A 17,061-nucleotide genomic window follows, 5' to 3' on the forward strand; every position below is an offset into this window, starting at 1 on the left:
GATGACCACGAGAGGCTGTCGCGCTGTTTTGTGTTTATTTTGTAATTAAAGTTTTATTGAAATGTCCGCCGGATGCCACCTCCTTTTTCCCGATTTACAAACTGCGAAGGACTGTCAAAAGATGTACTTAATGAAGCAGAACAAGCTTGTTTTGAGTTTTTGAAGCTGCTGCCACCAATCTGGACGAGCTCACATAGACTGTAACATCTTATAACAGTTTCTGTGAATTCCTACCAGGACACATTTAACTTGCAACAACTTGGTTCACTGCAAAACTCAGACAACTCTGTCAGGCCAAAGAAGAAGCTTACAGGAAGGAAGACAATGACTTGTATAATCAGGCCAAATACACACTGAAAAAGGAGAACAGCATAGCAAAGAGGAATTATACTGAAAATCTAAGGATTCACTTCTAGTGACTCAGCATCAGTGTGGAAAGGTCTGAAGGAAATTACCAACTACAAGACACCATCCTCAGCATTGTTAAGAATCAACAACTGGCAGACGATCTGAACAAGTTTACTTCAGGTTTGAAAGAACACCTTACACCCGCCCTGAAAACCTCTCCACACGACCATTCACACCATTCACAACTGTGGCGAGTGGGGTGGGGCCGAGAGCCGTGGGAACGGAGCGAGGCCGGTGGAGTGATTGGAAATGAGCGACACCTGCTCGACCCATCGGTCTCGAGTCACACGGAGGAGATGGAAGGATATAAAACCGGAGCGACGACAGTGAAGGACGAGAGAGGACCAGGCCTGGATTTATTTTGTGTTTTGATTTTGTTTGTGCGCGGCAGTCGCCCGTGAGGTGCTGTCGCGCTGTTTTGTCTTTATTTTATTATTAAACTTCATTTTGATTGTCTGCCAGTTCCCGCCTCCTCCTTCCTGTGAATATGAAGTTTGTACTGCGTTAGAACTTTTGCAACACCCTCTCCCCCACACCTGCAACTCAGATGATGTGTGCCAGGTCTTCTGGAAGCAGAAAAGGAAAAAAGCACCAGGCCCAGACGGTGGACTAAATGACTACAGGCCTGTGGCTCTAAAGTCGGTGGTCATAATGTCTTTTGAAAATCTGGTGCTGGTCCACCTGAAGGACATTACTAGACCCATACTGGATCCTCTTCAGTTTGCCTACAGAGCAAACAGGTTTGTGGACAATGCAGTAAACACTGAACTGTATTATGTTCTGCAACATCTAAGACGATGGACTTATGTGAGGATCCTGTTTGTGGACTCAGCTTGGCCTTTTACACTATCGTCCCAGACCTCCACCTCCCCAAACTAACTCAGCTCTCTGTGCCCACCTCCGTCTGTCAGTGGATCACCAGCTTCCTGACAGACAGAAAGCAGCTTGTGAGGCTGGGAAAATAGACATCTGATCAGGGGTGCGTTTCTCAAAAGCATAGTTGCTAATTAAAAAAAATAAATTTAAATTAAACTAAATTTATGCATTTAGCAGAAGCTTTTATCCAAAGCAACTTACAGTGCATTCAGGCTATCAATTTTTACATATCATGTGTTCCCGGGGAATCTAACCCCCAACCTTGCGCTTGATAATGCAGTGCTCTACCAATTGAGCTACAGGAACACTAATCTGTTAGCAACTTAGTTGGTTGGCAATGGGAAATTGTATTGCAACAAAGTTGCTAACATAGCAACTATGCTTTTGGGAAATGCACCCCAGCACTAGAGCACCTCAGGGCTGTGTTCTCTCCCCACTGCTCTTCCCCCTCTACACCAGGGGTTTTCAAACTTTTTTGTCAGCCGAACCCCTTTGACCTAAATTATGTACTTGAAGTACCTTCAGAGATTTTAAGTAAATATTTCAATTATTTAATGGCAAATTTGTATATTTAACTTTAAAGACATTTTTTAAATAAATTTTAATAGTATTTAAGTAGTATTTACATAGCTATTGTTATTATTACGCAACAAATTATAAAATATCATATTAAAGGAATTTACAATATAATTACATTTTTCAAAGTAATAGTAATAAATTTTTTTATACATGGCTTCCCCAAAAGATAATTGTTTTTTATACATTTAAGAATTTATATTTACATAACATAAATAAATAAATCTTTGCAATAACTTTTTAATTATGCCTTTTTAAATTCATTCGTTAATGGTATTAACGCGCAGGCATAATTCGTGTACCAATGTACCCCCTGCAATTCCCTCACAAACCACCAGGGATTCACAAACCCCACTTTGGGAAATCCTGCTCTACACCAATGACTGCTCATCTAAAGACCCCTCTGTCAAGCTCCTGAAGTTTGTAGATGACACCACACTCATCTGCCTCATTCAGGACAGTGATGAGTTTGCTTACAGACAGGAGGGTAAAGAGTTGGCTGTCTGTTGCAGTCTTAACAACCTGGAGCTGAACACGTTTAAAACTGTGGAGATGATCGTGGACTTCAGGAGAACCTCCCTGCACTCACCCCACTCACCATCATGAACAGTACTGTAACAACAGTGGAGTCATTCAGGTTCCTGGGAAACACAATCTCCCAGGATCTTAAGTGGGACGATCACATAGACTCCATTGTTAAAAAGGCCCAGCAGAGGCTGTACTTCCTTTGCAAGCTGAGGATGTTCAACCTGCCACAGGAGCTGCTGAAAAAGTTCTACTCCGCCATCATTGAATCCATCCTCTGCACTTCAATAACCGTGTGGTTCAGCTCAGCTACAAAACCTGACATCAGAAGACTACAGAGGATAGTCCAGACTGGTGAGCAAATCATTGGTACAACCCTGCCTTCACATCAAGAACTATACTAATCCAGAGTGAGCACAAGGGCTAGCAAAATCACTGACTTAAAAATCCATGAATTAAGAGTGAGGTCCACATATTTATTCAAAATAGACCATCTCTGAGTGGAGCCTGACGAGGAAAAAAACATATATAAAAATATACATTCGTGGCCAAAAGTTTTGAGAATTACATAAATATTAGTTTTCAAAAAGTTTGCTGCTACTGCTTTTAGATCTTAGTTTCAGTTGTTGCTGTGATGTACTGAAATATAATTACAAGCACTTCATACGTTTCAAAGGCTTTTATCGACAATTACATGACATTTATGCAAAGAGTCTTTTTCAGGACCTCTGCAATTCGACTGGGCATGCTCTCAATCAACTTCTGGGCCAAATCCTGACTGATAGCAACCCATTCTTTCATAATCACTTCTTGGAGTTTGTCAGAATTAGTGGGTTTTTGTTTGTCCCACCGCCTCTTGAGGATTGACCACAAGTTCTCAATGGGATTAAGATCTGGGGAGTTTCCAGGCCATGGACCCAAAATTTCAACATTCTGGTCCCCGAGCCACTTATTTATCACTTTTGCCTTATGGCACGGTGCTCCATCGTGCTGGAAAATGCATTGTTCTTCACCAAACTGTTGTTGGATTCTTGGAAGAAGTTGCTGTTGGAGGGTGTTTTGGTACCATTCTTTATTCATGGCTGTGTTTTTGGGCAGAATTGTGAGTGAGCCCACTCCCTTGGATGAGAAGCAACCCCACACATGAATGGTGTCAGGATGCTTTATTGTTGGCATGACACAGGACTGATGGTAGCGCTCACCTTTCCTTCTCCGGACAAGCCTTTTTCCAGATGCCCCAAACAATCGGAAAGGTGCTTCATCGGAGAATATGACTTTGCCCCAGTCCTCAGCAGTCCATTCACTATACTTTCTGCATAAGATCAATCTGTCCCTGATGTTTTTTTTGGAGAGAAGTGGCTTCTTTGCTGCCCTTCTTGACACCAGGCCATCTTCCAAAAGTCTTGGCCTCACTGTGCGTGCAGATGCGCTCACACCTGCACACTCGCACTGGTGGCCCTCCGATCCCGCAGCTGAATCCTCTTTAGGAGACGATCCTGGCGCTTGCTGGACTTTCTTGGATGCCCTGAAGCCTTCTTTACAAGAATTTAACCTCTTTCCTTGAAGTTCTTGATGATCCTATAAATTGTTGATTTAGGTGCAATCTTAGTAGCCACAATATCCTTGACTGTGAAGCCATTGTTATGCAACGCAATGATGGCTGCACGCGTTTCTTTGCAGGTCACCATGGTTATCAATGGAAGAACAATGATTTCAAGCATCACCCTCCTTTTAACATGTCAAGTCTGCATTCTAACCCAATCAGCCTGACATAATGATCTCCAGCCTTGTGCTCGTCAGCATTCTCACCTGAGTTAACAAGACGATTACTGAAATGATCTCAGCAGGTCCTTTAATGACAGCAATGAAATGCAGTGGAAAGGTTTTTTTGGGATTAAGTTAATTTTCATGGCAAAGAAGGACTAAGCAATTTGCATATACTCCAGAATGTTATGAAGAATGATCAGATGAATTGCAATTATAAAAACTTAAGCAGCAACTTTTCCAGTTTCCAATATTTATGTAATTCTTAAAACTTTTGGCCACGACTGTATATATATATAAGTCACACTGGACTATAAGTCTCATTTATTTAGAACCAAGAGAAAACATTACTGTCTACAGCTGCGAGAGGGCCCTCTATGTTTTCAGGGAGAGGCTACAGGAGCACTGAGCAGCATAGAGAATCCTCTTGCGGTTGTAGATGGTAATGTAGATGTAGTTTTGATAAATAAGTCGCACCTGACTATAAGTCGCAGGACCAGCCAAACTATGAAAAGAAGTGCGACTTATAGTCCGGAAAATATGGTAGTTGGTTTCTGCAGGTATCCAAAGAATGGCTTCCATTGAAGCTCTTGCAGCATCTGCCAGAACCAGGTTTAATGTGTGTGTGCCACACATGGAACAAACAGGGCTCTTCAGCTTTTTACAAGCAGCCTGGCTTGTACACCTTGCTTGTTGCCCTTCATGTTAGAGCCGTTGGCATATGACTGACCTCGACAAACCATAAAATCAATATGAAGGTCCTTCAACATATTTAGGATTACAGTTGACAAATTTGACCAGTTGTCTCTTTCACAACCAAGAATCCCAGAAAATATTCTTTAATTTCTGGCTACGGCTGACATTCTACAATGCAAATAATGATAGACATCTGTTTCTGGTAGCTAATGTCTAGTGTACATTCAAGGATGATTGAAAAGTACTTTGCAGTGCTGATTTTCGCAGCTTTTTCTTTGGTAAGTTGACTATTCATGACATTCAGTAGATCGTTTTGTATTTCTTTACCCAAGTTCCATCTTTGATTTTAGCCAAGTGCTCCTGCATGACTGGATCAATCTTTGCCAGAAGCTCCACTTCCTTCAGGAAATGAAATGTAACCACTTTAACATTACACACAAAACTGAATTATTTTAATAGCTGAAAACGTAGTATAAGCTGCTTAGTGAGAAGGGGATAAAAACAGGCTTCAGTCAGTAATTCTGATAAGCTGTCGGGACAAGGGCCAGGCTAGGGCCTACATTTTAGGCCCATCTAGGGCTCTAGGCTGGATCAATAGGCTGAGCTTCAGGTACTCTTCAGAGTTCCTCACAAACACTCTCTGGCCCTTTGCCCTGTAGTTGGTCTTCCCCATAATCACTCTCTGGATCTTCACTTTCTTTGGCCTGTTGATTCTCTACCTCAAGGCTACTCTCTCTTGCTCTTCTCTCTGCCCGATTATTCTTCTGATTGCCCACTTGTTTTAAAAATCCTAATAAAATGATCCTACAACAGGTAGTGTTTGAAACATCTCATGTAATTAGTTAGCTTACACTATAAAATAATACAATTGTTTAGATAATGTTTTTTCTTACTACATTAAAATGCTAACTTTGGCAAGTTTAAGATTAGAATTTTATTAGAAATTACTCTCATGGACACACTGACTAAGGGTGTACTCATTGCCTTGAACCGAGCCTGAGCGCGATTATCCAAAATGTTATTAAGGATTGAAATGTGGTTCAATTTTGCAAGGATGTCAGTGATTAATATTTCATGGCTGAACTTTGAATAGCTTGTTTAATTAAAAATTGTAATCAAATTACTTACATGATGTGTTGGAAAATTTATCGCAAACTAAGCATAATATTAATAAACTGAAACTTGTCAGGGGGACGTAGTTAAATTCAAATGTTCACTTACATTTTATTCATTATAGTGATTAGATATTATGTGAACCACAGCTTGAACCAGATTCCAGATGTCTCAACAGTAGCCCATTTTTATTGTGCCATTTACAGCAAAATGGAACTTTATGTAATGAGTATTAATCTGAATCAAACAATGACTATTCAATCAAAATTAATTTAACAGACTCGTTTTATGGTACCATTAAAAATGGCTACACTTTAAAACTTTTTTCAAAGAACAAAAACAGGTTCTTACACATCTGCATGACTTCTGAAATACTTTATCGAGTTAATGCACAGGTGCTCAGTTTTTTTTAACCCCATCACACTGAGGAACGCTGTCATTTCTGCTCAGAATGAGATTGCTGATGACGTTTCAGGTCTGAGTTATATGTGAAACTGATTTCACACTGATCACATGTGAACGGCTTCTCTCCGGTATGAATCCGCATGTGAGTCTTTAGGTTTCCTTTAGCGGTGAAGCTCTTTCCACACTGAGGGCAGGTGAAAGGTTTCTCTCCAGTGTGAGTTCTCATGTGGATCTTAAGGTTTCCTTTGTTTGTGCTGCTCTTTCCACAGATATGGCACATTTCTCCAATGTGAGTTAGTATGTGATTCTCAAGGTGTTTCTTGTCTGTTAACCTCCTTTCACACTGATTACTGTTAAAACGATCTTCCCTTAAGTGAATCAACATGTGGCCATTAAGGTTTTGTTTCTTCCTGAACCTTCTTCCACACTGATCACATGCGAACGGCTTCTCTCCAGTGTGCATTTTCATGTGGTCATTAAGGGTTGCTTGATGTGTAAAACACTTTCCACACTGATCACATGGGAACAGCTTCTCTCCAGTGTGAGTTCTCATGTGGTCATTAAGGGTTGGTTTCCTCCTGAACCTTCTTCCACACTGATCACATGCGAACGGCTTCTCTCCAGTGTGCATTTTCATGTGGGTATTAAGGGTTGCTTGATGTGTAAAACACTTTCCACACTGAGGGCACATGAAAGGCTTCTCTCCAGTGTGAACTCTCATATGTTTTGTTAGGTTTCCATTTTCAATAAAACCCTTTCCACACATTTGGCAGGTGAAAGGTTTCTCTCCAGTGTGAATTCTCATGTGGACCTTAAGTCCTCCTCTTCTGGCGAAACTCTTTCCACACTGTTCGCAGGTGAAATCACTTTTCTGTGAGGGAGCGTTTTTAGTCTGAGCAAATAAAATATTGTTTGTATTTATGAAATCATGATATTTTTCTTCCTTTACATCATGCAGACCTTGACTCTCCTCTTTCAGCAGCATCAGGTCTAAAGTAAAAAAAAAAAAAAAATTAACCCCAGTTTAATGTCACAAAGCGGCAGAGGTGAAAACATTTAATTATTCTTAAAAGTTTTGGGGGCCAGCGCACCCCTACCCACACCCATTAAATAAAAATTTATTCTGACTGTATTCCCTGAATGTTAATGTTGATTATTATTTTGCGTTTATTAGGGGCCAAGCACAGACTGTTCTGTAATCCCTTTTCTATCTATTGGTTATATTTGGGAGTTTACAGAAACTTTAAGAACTAAACTTTCCAAAATTATCACATTCGGCATACTGATAAGTGTGGTCCTGAATAGTAATCTAACCAACTTTAGGGTCCCAAGTACCAACTCTATGATGCCACCACCAGTTCAAAAATTCACTTTTCTTTTGATAGGTTTAGGACTTAACCTGTAGTATCTAGAACATAGTTCACACTTTGTTTATATAGGCTCTTCCCATTAGTTAAAATTTTGAATTGTAAACTACTCCTTCAAAGTGGCTCCTACAGTTCCTAAAATATAAAATGTCTATTTTTGCTTACAACTTCTAAAAAATTTGTGAAAATCATTATCTCTTCTGATTCCTTGAATCACCCAGAAACTGTAAATATACATTTTTGATGTCCCGATTCGATTTGATTTCAGTTCTCGAGCTCTCGATTTGATTCTCGATTTTTTTTAAATTACATTCAGTGAATATAGTATTATTACAAAACCTATTGATATTTCTAAATAAATTAACATTAAACATTAGTTTACAAATGGCGAGTTAAAGGGTTAGTTCACCCAATAATCAAAATTATGTAATTAATGACCCTCATGTCGTTCCAAACCAGTGAGACCTCCGTTTATCTTCAGAACACAGTTTAAGATATTTTAGATTTAGTCCGAGAGCTCTCAGTCCCTCCATTAAAACTGTGTGTACGGTCTACTGTCCATGTCCAGAAAGGTAAGAAAAATATCATCAAAGTAGTCCATGTGACATCAGAGGGTCGGTTAGAATTTTATGAAGCATCGAAAATACATTTTGGTCCAAAAATAGCAAAAACTATGACTTTATTCAGAATTGTCTTCTCTTCCGGGTCTGTTGTGAGTGCGTTCACTGCCGTGTATAATATCCGGTTCGTTAACGAATCATTTGATTTAACTGGCTCTTCTTGAACCAGTTCACCGAATCGAACTGAATCATTTTAAACTGTTCGCATCTCTAATACGCATTAATCCACAAATGACTTAAGCTGTTAACTTTTTTAATGTGGCTGACACTCCCTCTGAGTTCAAACAAACCAATATCCCAGAGTAATTCATTTACTCAAACAGTACACTGACTGAACTGCTGTGAAGAGAGAACTGAAGATGAACACCGAGCCGAGCCAGATAATGACTCGTTCACGAGTCAAGAACCGTTTCTGTCAGACGCATCCGATTCAAGAATCGAGGAGCTGATGACACTGCGAATGTGTGATTCAGCGAAGCAGACCGACACACAGAGCGTCTGAACTGAACTGATTCTTTTGGTGATTGATTCTGAACTGATTCTGTGCTAATGTAATGAGCGCGGGTAAACCGAAGGCTTGAATCAAGGGCAATCATCACCAATGACGTCATTACGTTGAGCGCAAAAGAAACGGTGAACTGTTTTCTTCAACCAGTTTATTGAATTGAACTGTCCAGAAGAACCGGTTTGCGGAAAAGAATCGAACTTCCCATCACTACTGGTGATCCGAAAACCGATGCAACGGGTTCTTGACTCGAGAATGTTTACGTTTTAAACACGTTAAAAAAGTACACAGCTTAAGTCATTTGTGGATTAATGCGTATTGGCGACGCGAACCGTTTAAAACGATTCAGTTTAATTTGGTGAACTGGTCCAAAAAGATCCGGTTACATCGAATGATTCATTCGTGAACTGGATATCACAAACTGCTTTGTTTTGAACTCTCTCACAACAGACACGGAAGAGAAGACAATGCTGAATAAAGTCGTAGTTTTTGCTATTTTTGGACCGAAATGTATTTTCGATGCTTCAAAATATTCTAACTGACCCTCTGATGTCACATGGACTATTTTGATGATGTTTTTTTTACCTTTCTGGACATGGACAGTATACCGTACACACAGTTTCAATGGAGGGACTGAGAGCTCTCAGACTAAATCTAAAATATCTTAAACTGTGTTCCAAAGATGAACGGAGGTTTTACTGGTTTGGAACGACATGAGGGTGAGTTATTAATTACATAATTTTCATTTTTGGGTGAGCTAACCCTTTAATAAAAAAAAAAAAAGTAGAAGAACCACAGGGCTGTATTTTAAACCTATTATTTTTTGGTATAGGGTCTTTTTTAAACAATAATATGGCCATATAAAATGTTCTTCTTATTTTTTCTGGTAATCAGATGAAGGCATAAAACAATTTAATTTATTCTAATCAAGTGAAAATGAAACCCTTTTATTTTTATGCAAACAAAGTGCTGCACAATAGAGGTATACTGTTAAAATTCAAAAAGAAAACAAATGTGATTATTCCTTTAAAGATTTGTTGATATATATATATATATATATTTATATATTATATATTAGCAATAGTAACATTTAGTCTTAAGACTGTTAAATAGTAATATATTTGGACATTTCTTAAATACTTTTATTTTAACGGGTTGCCGTGAGGAACTTACAACTGCTGTGTATGTGAAATGACGCTAGTTTTCTCAAATGAAATGTTAAAATGCTAATCAAGTTACTCTCAGAGCAGCTGGAGATGATATTTGTGTATTCATATCATCATAGTGAGACAACAGAAGCTGAAAACACCATGAGCGTCATCCAAACTTAAGTATGTGTAAGTTACATTAGTAAACAAAACAACAATTCATTCATTCAATGCAGAAATCATGGCGCCTAATGCATGATATCAAATGCTTCCACAGATTTATTGTATTCCTATAGCAGTTCACCTGAGCATTGCGAATCATGAGTATGGTTTTGTTCTTGGTTCTCATCAACAGTATTTCCGCAATGATAAGCGCTGAATGAATAACAGACTTTCCTTCTAATATTGCGGAAGGTAAATAAGGGTGACATCTAGTGGAGAAGAGTAATGATAAGTTTCACGTTAATCTGATCTGGTTTTAAATTTGTGCTGAAATAAATACCGGAAAAGATTGATTTCATAGCTTTTGAGAATCACAATATCGCATCGATGTCATTAAAAAAAACACGGTAAATCTAAAAAAAAATGTTGCCCAGCCCTATATTTTATTGAGATAGACATCATTATTAGCGTGTTCTTAAGATGACTGAAAAAATTCAGTATTTGTTTCTGTTGTTCAAAATCTGGCTTTTTTTACATTATAGTTTTATTCCAATTTAAAATGTCACGCAAGTAGCCATGTTGTGGAAATTGGCTATTAACGTGTAACATTTTAATTATGTTCTGCTGAAATTACCGAAATTACATCAAAAAGATTTGTTCATTTTAATGAACAAGACTCAAAGATTTTAGTCAAATAATATAAACTTTGCTACACTAATATGGGTGAATGAACTTGTGAAATAATATAACAGTCTTACAAAAATGCAGTATCATCAGCTTTTACAAGAAACCAGTACAGCAGGAACTTTTAAGGATGAGATGTAAACATATGTTAAGATGACCACTCTCATTTACTTGCTTTATGTGAAATAATTGTTTTTATTTTAGTTGTTAGTATTATATTTTTTATAGTTTTTACCTGTGAAGTATATATCGGGTTTAATAATTGTTATAGACTGCTTCTGTATTATTTTTCCTAATTTAATGTGTGTCAAGTATTAATATATACATGCATGCACCCACACTTGATGGCAGCATTAATATTTCTCTGGTCATGTGATCTCAAATATTTTTCCACATGAGACAACCGGCTCCATGACTAATAAAACCTATTAAATTCCAACTCTTGTATATTTTTTTAAAACTTAATTAATTACTGTAGAGCTGGACATTTTAAAAAGGATTAGATGAGTGTGTTCAGTTTGAGAATAAAAACCAACCTGTTTGTTCCACAGTTTCTTCATGTTTGACTCTGAATGTTCCTTCAATCTTAATATCTTCACTCTCCTCTTTAATAAACTCCATCTTTATAATAGTGTCACATGGATATCAGTCGATTCAGCAGGAGTTTTTCTGTAATTTAAGATTTTGCCCTGTATTAGATAAGAATAATTAACAGAAAGAAAGAGAAATCGAAATTTAATCTCTGGGTGAGTCTCAATCAGCTCCTAGAAAACTAAATATTAATTCCTAGCAGCAAGTAATAATTTAAACAGCAGATTGCCAGTGATTGAATTTGTGTTAAAGATAAACTGATTCATGATATTTGGAACAAAATTAAATACATCTCTTTTCTGTTACCTGTGTGTGGGTGTGCTTTATTTGCACAAATTGCTGGTATCAATTTATACACTTTAATGCCGAAAACACAAACCTTTCTTCAGCAGAAAGGCAACAAACCCATAAGCGCGGCGCAGCCTTATGACATCATGTCATCCTATCAAAATAAAAGTCTTGATTAGTGCAAGGTTTAAATCCATTAAATGTGCACCCAGAAAAATAATGTGGTTAAATATCCATGTTGTCCACTTAAAAATTAAAATAACTATCAATGAAAGAGTATCTTGAAAAAACAACAATTTTTAACACCGATTTTAATTTGGAGAAATCACATTGTGAATTAGGTTGGAAGACTGCTTGCCTTAAACTCAAAAAGATCTTTTCTACACTACTGTGTTGGCAAGACTTTTATATACATAAAACAAAAACGGAAAAAAAAACAAAATTGTAAGATGTAAAATATACTTTATTCCTATAAAGCAAAGCCACATTTCTAGCATCATCACAAAATCATTCAGAAATCATTCTAATATGATGATTTACTGCTCAAGAAACATTTCTGATTATTATCAATGTTGAAAACGGTTGTACTGCTTCATATTTCCGTGGAAACAGTGATAATATATTTTTTTCAGGATTCTTTGGTAAAAAAAAAAAAAAAATTCCTGACAATATTTATATTTCATTGGTTACTTTGGTTTTTTTGCATGACAATCAAATTCTTCAAGACATGGGAGAAAGAGAAAAATAGAGGACATAGCTCCTGGTAATGTCCTATTTTTCTATATTTGGCAGACTTGTATCATCATAGTTAAACATTAACAGATAATTGTATACATTTTTATTATTCTTATCTACTTTCAGAAGAATATCCCTCTGTACTCCTACATGAAACTTCTGGCAAGAGCAAAGGATAACTTAATGCATATGATATACCATATACTACGGTAAGTGTTTTGATTTTAAGTGTCAAATAGTATCGTTGGGCCCGAGTTAATTTATGCCCCTAGGGTCTATTGCTTTATAAGTTTTCCATATTTAGTGATTTAGCTACTCTTATTTTCACCTCATTCACTACAGAAATATGTCACAATTACAACATGTACATTTTCCTCGACATTATCATTGCATCCTAGTGTAACAGTAATTGTATAAATGTTTGAACTAATCATCTTTTAATTAATATTGATTTGCGAATCAACTGTTATGAAACAGTGGTCCATAGTGCTTATCAAAATGACAAAGTCACGTCATTTCAGTAAACAAAGCTTTGTTATGTCATAACTGTTTCGAAACATTTTGAAATTTCAATAGTTCACCTTAGGGGGGCGATTTCTCTAAACCCGTGAATCATGCGAGTTCACTGAGATCGACCCCCGTCTATGGTTATACAATCCCGGATCAGTTTGATCAATTTCTAGACATTTTCATGAGACATTTGTGTAATTAAAAGGATGAATTGTAGTTAATAGTCTCTTATTGGCCTGTTTACACAAGTTCTCCATAAAACAAACAGAACAAGCTCTTGCAAATTACTAATAATTATTTTAAAGACCCATAGGCCTATTATACAGACACTTCATTTTTAATGGTATTTTATTATTTTTATTGCATTTAATATATTATACTTTCAAGAAAACATTTTAATTGGGTTTGTAAAAGCTGCTTTTATGCATGTTTTGGTCAGATTTTTTGTTGCATTTACACAGTTTTGACCAGCAGACGTCGCCAGCATGTTGTGTTTTGAGCACTTGGAAACAGTGAATGATTTTGTGAGGAAATTGGTTCAATTGATTCAAAGCTTCGAAATGGTTCATTTCTCACAACACTAGCAGCTCTGCAGCTATTTCCTCCCAGTCTTTCTCGCCAGCATTCCTGTCAAGATATGTGGACAATGATACGTCAGAAAGGCTTGAGTGTTGCTCCCATAATTCCACAAGTTCAGCCTTCATCACTTCGTTCCACACCACAGCTCGAACCAATGTACCCAATATTTCCCCACGAGGGACAACCAAAATTTATAACATGACAGAAATTAATCCGACCATCCCATTGGTGTTAGGAAGATGTTAATCAGTTTCCCCTGTACACTGCACGACAAACTTACTAAATTATTATCACTTTGCTCATCTATCCCAGACAGTTTACAGTTTATGAGAATGAATTTTCACTACCAATTATAAATAGGCCTACTATGTAGTGGCACAGTGCGAACAGAAATGTATAAATAAGTTATTCTTTTAAAAAGAAACGAATAGTATATGAGCATATGGGATGCTCAATGGGTTCAGTAGTGGGTTGTGGGTTGTAGATTGCAGTGGATTGCAGCCAAGATGGTGGGTGTGTTTCCAGTTAGAGAAACAGGAGAGAGAATTCCAATTTAACTTGTTTAATCATAGACGGGTTCTATATGTTACTTCACATAAATGTGGTCTATAATCAGAAGAAATACAAAGAAAACAATAGTAAATATATCAGTCGATGACACAAACATTATTTGCAGATTATATTAATAAATAAGCAATGACAAGCAGATCGCCCGATAGTTGCGTGTGCTCTATATTAAGAGCAGGAACTAAGCAATGTCATCAATTTGACATTTCCACAATAATGAACAAACCGGGTAATATAACTAGGAAGTGAACATAATAATTTGTATTATAATAAAAATACACTTATTAACAAGTTTAAAGGGATAGTTCACCCAAAAATGAAAATGATGTCATTAATAACTCACCCTACGACTTTATTTATTTTTTTTGGGTGTGTTTTCACTCTAACCAGATCATCCACAACATAAGAAACCAAACACCGTTTCAGGTCATAGTATCGTTTCCTACGTTTATGGCCTTCCTCCAGGGCTATTCTGGCGTGATCATGAATGTCTTGCAAGGAAGCTCTCAAATTCTCTGGGTATGTGACATCCGGGTCATCCACTCCCTCCACATTCGGCTGTGTAACCAAATCAAGCGGAGTTTCCAGTTCACGTCCATACAACATCATTGATGGTGACAGGCCCGTACGCTCATGTGGCGCAGTACGCAGAGCGAAACATATCTGAGGTATATATCTGTCCCACGATGTGTGTTTGTCACCCACGTATGCACGAATGGCAGTTTTTAAGGTACGGTTCACCCTTTCAGTAGCATTAGTCTGTGGGTGATACGCCATAGTCAACCTGTGTTCTGTACCCAGGGCGGCCACCACATCCTCAAATAGGTTACTCACAAATGGTGTACCACGATCTGAATTCAGGTAAGTCAGTGCGCCATGTCTGGCAAAGATTTCACTCAGGAACTTACTTGCAGCCACTTGCGCTGTCGCCGTTCTGACTGCAATTACCTCCTCCCACTTAGAGAAATAGTGAACAAATACAAGAATATACTCATTTTCATGCTGCGTCCGAGGGAGAGGGCCCACAAAGTCCACTCCAGTATATTCCCAGGGCTTTTGTGGTTTGATTGGGACCATTAGGCCCGCTGGTTTCTTTTGACTAGGCTTTGTCAATTGACACACGGAACACGAGGTAACATATCTCTGCACATCCTTCGTCATTTTTGGCTAGAAGAACCTAATCCTAAGCCTTTACAATGTTTTGGTAATTCCGAGGTGTGCAGCAGTAGGATGGTCATGATAGTATTTTAACAAAGTACCCCTGATGGATGTTGGTGCGTAGAATTTGAGCTGTTTCATTGGATGCAACCCACAAAGCTACTTTAGGGTCTCTGACATACAACAACCCATCCTGAATGACATACTTTTCATCCACCTTCTCTTGTCTGGCACTGTTCAGGGCATGTAAAAGATCACCGACCACTGGGTCATTTTCTTGTAATTGCCTCAACTGTGCTTTGTCCGATAGCATGACTGAGGACAAACTACGGAGATCCATTCCCCCAATGATTGCATAATCTGGCTGAATGTCCATTGGGGCAGCCTCGCATTGAATTGGGTTACGGGACAAAGCGTCTGGGACCTTGTTTTGAACACCAGGCTTATGCACTATACTAAAATCAAAGTCCTGCAAGCGTATGGACCATCTCCCTAGATGCCCTAAAGGGTTTGGGCGATTCATCAGCCATTTCAGGCTATTATGGTCTGTGTAGACTGTCACATGGAGGCCCTCTACATAGGGTCTAAAGTACTCCAAAGCCTAAATCACTCCTAAACACTCCTTTTTAGTCATCGAGTAGGGTTTCTCAGCCTTATGTAGAGTTCTGCTCGCAAAAGCCATAACAACATCTCGTCCCAAGTCGTCTTTTTGCATTAAAGCTGCACCCAGACCCAGGTCGCAAGCATCCGTGTGAACATAGAATGGCCGTGTGAAATTTGGAAAAGATAAGATTGGTGCCGATGTGAGACACTTTGTCAAAAAATCCATAGCAGTCTGGCAACTTTCATTTTCGGTCTAGACTTTCCCTCTACAGACACCTGCCAATACCCCCAAGATAAATCTAGAGTCATAATAAATTTCCCACGTGACAGAAAGTCCAATGATTCATCCAACCGGGGTAGAGGATATGAATCCTTCAGTGTGAGCTGATTTAGACCCCTGTAATCCACACAGAACCTGGGTTCTCCACAGGGTTTCTTTACGATTACGACCGGCGCAGCCCATGGGCTTGATGATGGCTCAATAATTCCATCTTCCAGCATTTGCTTTATCTGGTCCTCAATTAAAGTCCCGCTTCTTTTCCGATGAAGTACGGTAGGGTGGTAAATTGACAGGTTTTGCACTATCCGTATCAATTATGTGCTCCGCCATTGATGTATTTCCCAAGTGACCATCAAACATACCCCAAAAATCTTCCACCAGGGCAAGGAACTGAGCTTTTTGTCCCTGTCCTAAGCATGCCTCCTCGACTTTCCTCTTCAAATCAGTTTTTTGGACACCCATGGACATCATGCGCCCTACTACTGTAGTCTCCATCCATTCACTCGCTAGTTCACATGGTTCCAGCACACCAGTGCCCTCTAAAGTTACTGTTCTGGATGGAATGTGAATGTTGACTGCAGCTCTTTGCATGAAATCCATTCCTAGGATAAAGGGTGAAGCGAGGTCAGGGACGATAACAAATCTATGGTAAAAACGTTTTCCATAGAATCCAGTATTCAGCCAAATGATGCCGACTGGGCTGCAAGTTGCTTTATTAGCTAACTGAATGGGGGGTGACAACCAAGGATGCACTTTGTCCCTGCTACCTGGAATGCCAGAAATAATATTAGTCCCCACTGCGGAAATGGAAGAGTCTGTATCAGGGGCTGCATTAACTGCTCTGTTGCAGCGGTTTACTTTGACAGTCAATGGGGTGTTCCAGAATGAAGAAGAGGTCGGG

The 17,061-nt window shown here is 38.5% G+C and overlaps 1 protein-coding gene across 2 annotated transcripts in view; it reads right to left on the reverse strand.

Annotated features, from left to right (window-relative positions):
- LOC132106100 (gastrula zinc finger protein XlCGF8.2DB-like) overlaps nucleotides 1-11,770 on the reverse strand; it is a 173,556-nt gene extending 161,786 nt beyond the window's left edge. Inside the window, exon 1 of one of the 2 annotated variants that reach the window (XM_059511733.1) lies at nucleotides 11,623-11,765. The gene's annotated coding sequence lies outside the window, so the exon portion shown is untranslated. Of the gene's footprint in view, nucleotides 1-11,622 lie in introns of both variants that reach the window. The other variant, XM_059511731.1, reaches the window with a different exon arrangement.
- Between the last annotated feature and the right edge of the window lie 5,291 nt (nucleotides 11,771-17,061).

The sequence above is a fragment of the Carassius carassius genome, chromosome 26 (assembly GCF_963082965.1).
Source record: "Carassius carassius chromosome 26, fCarCar2.1, whole genome shotgun sequence".
Lineage (NCBI taxonomy): Eukaryota > Metazoa > Chordata > Actinopteri > Cypriniformes > Cyprinidae > Carassius > Carassius carassius.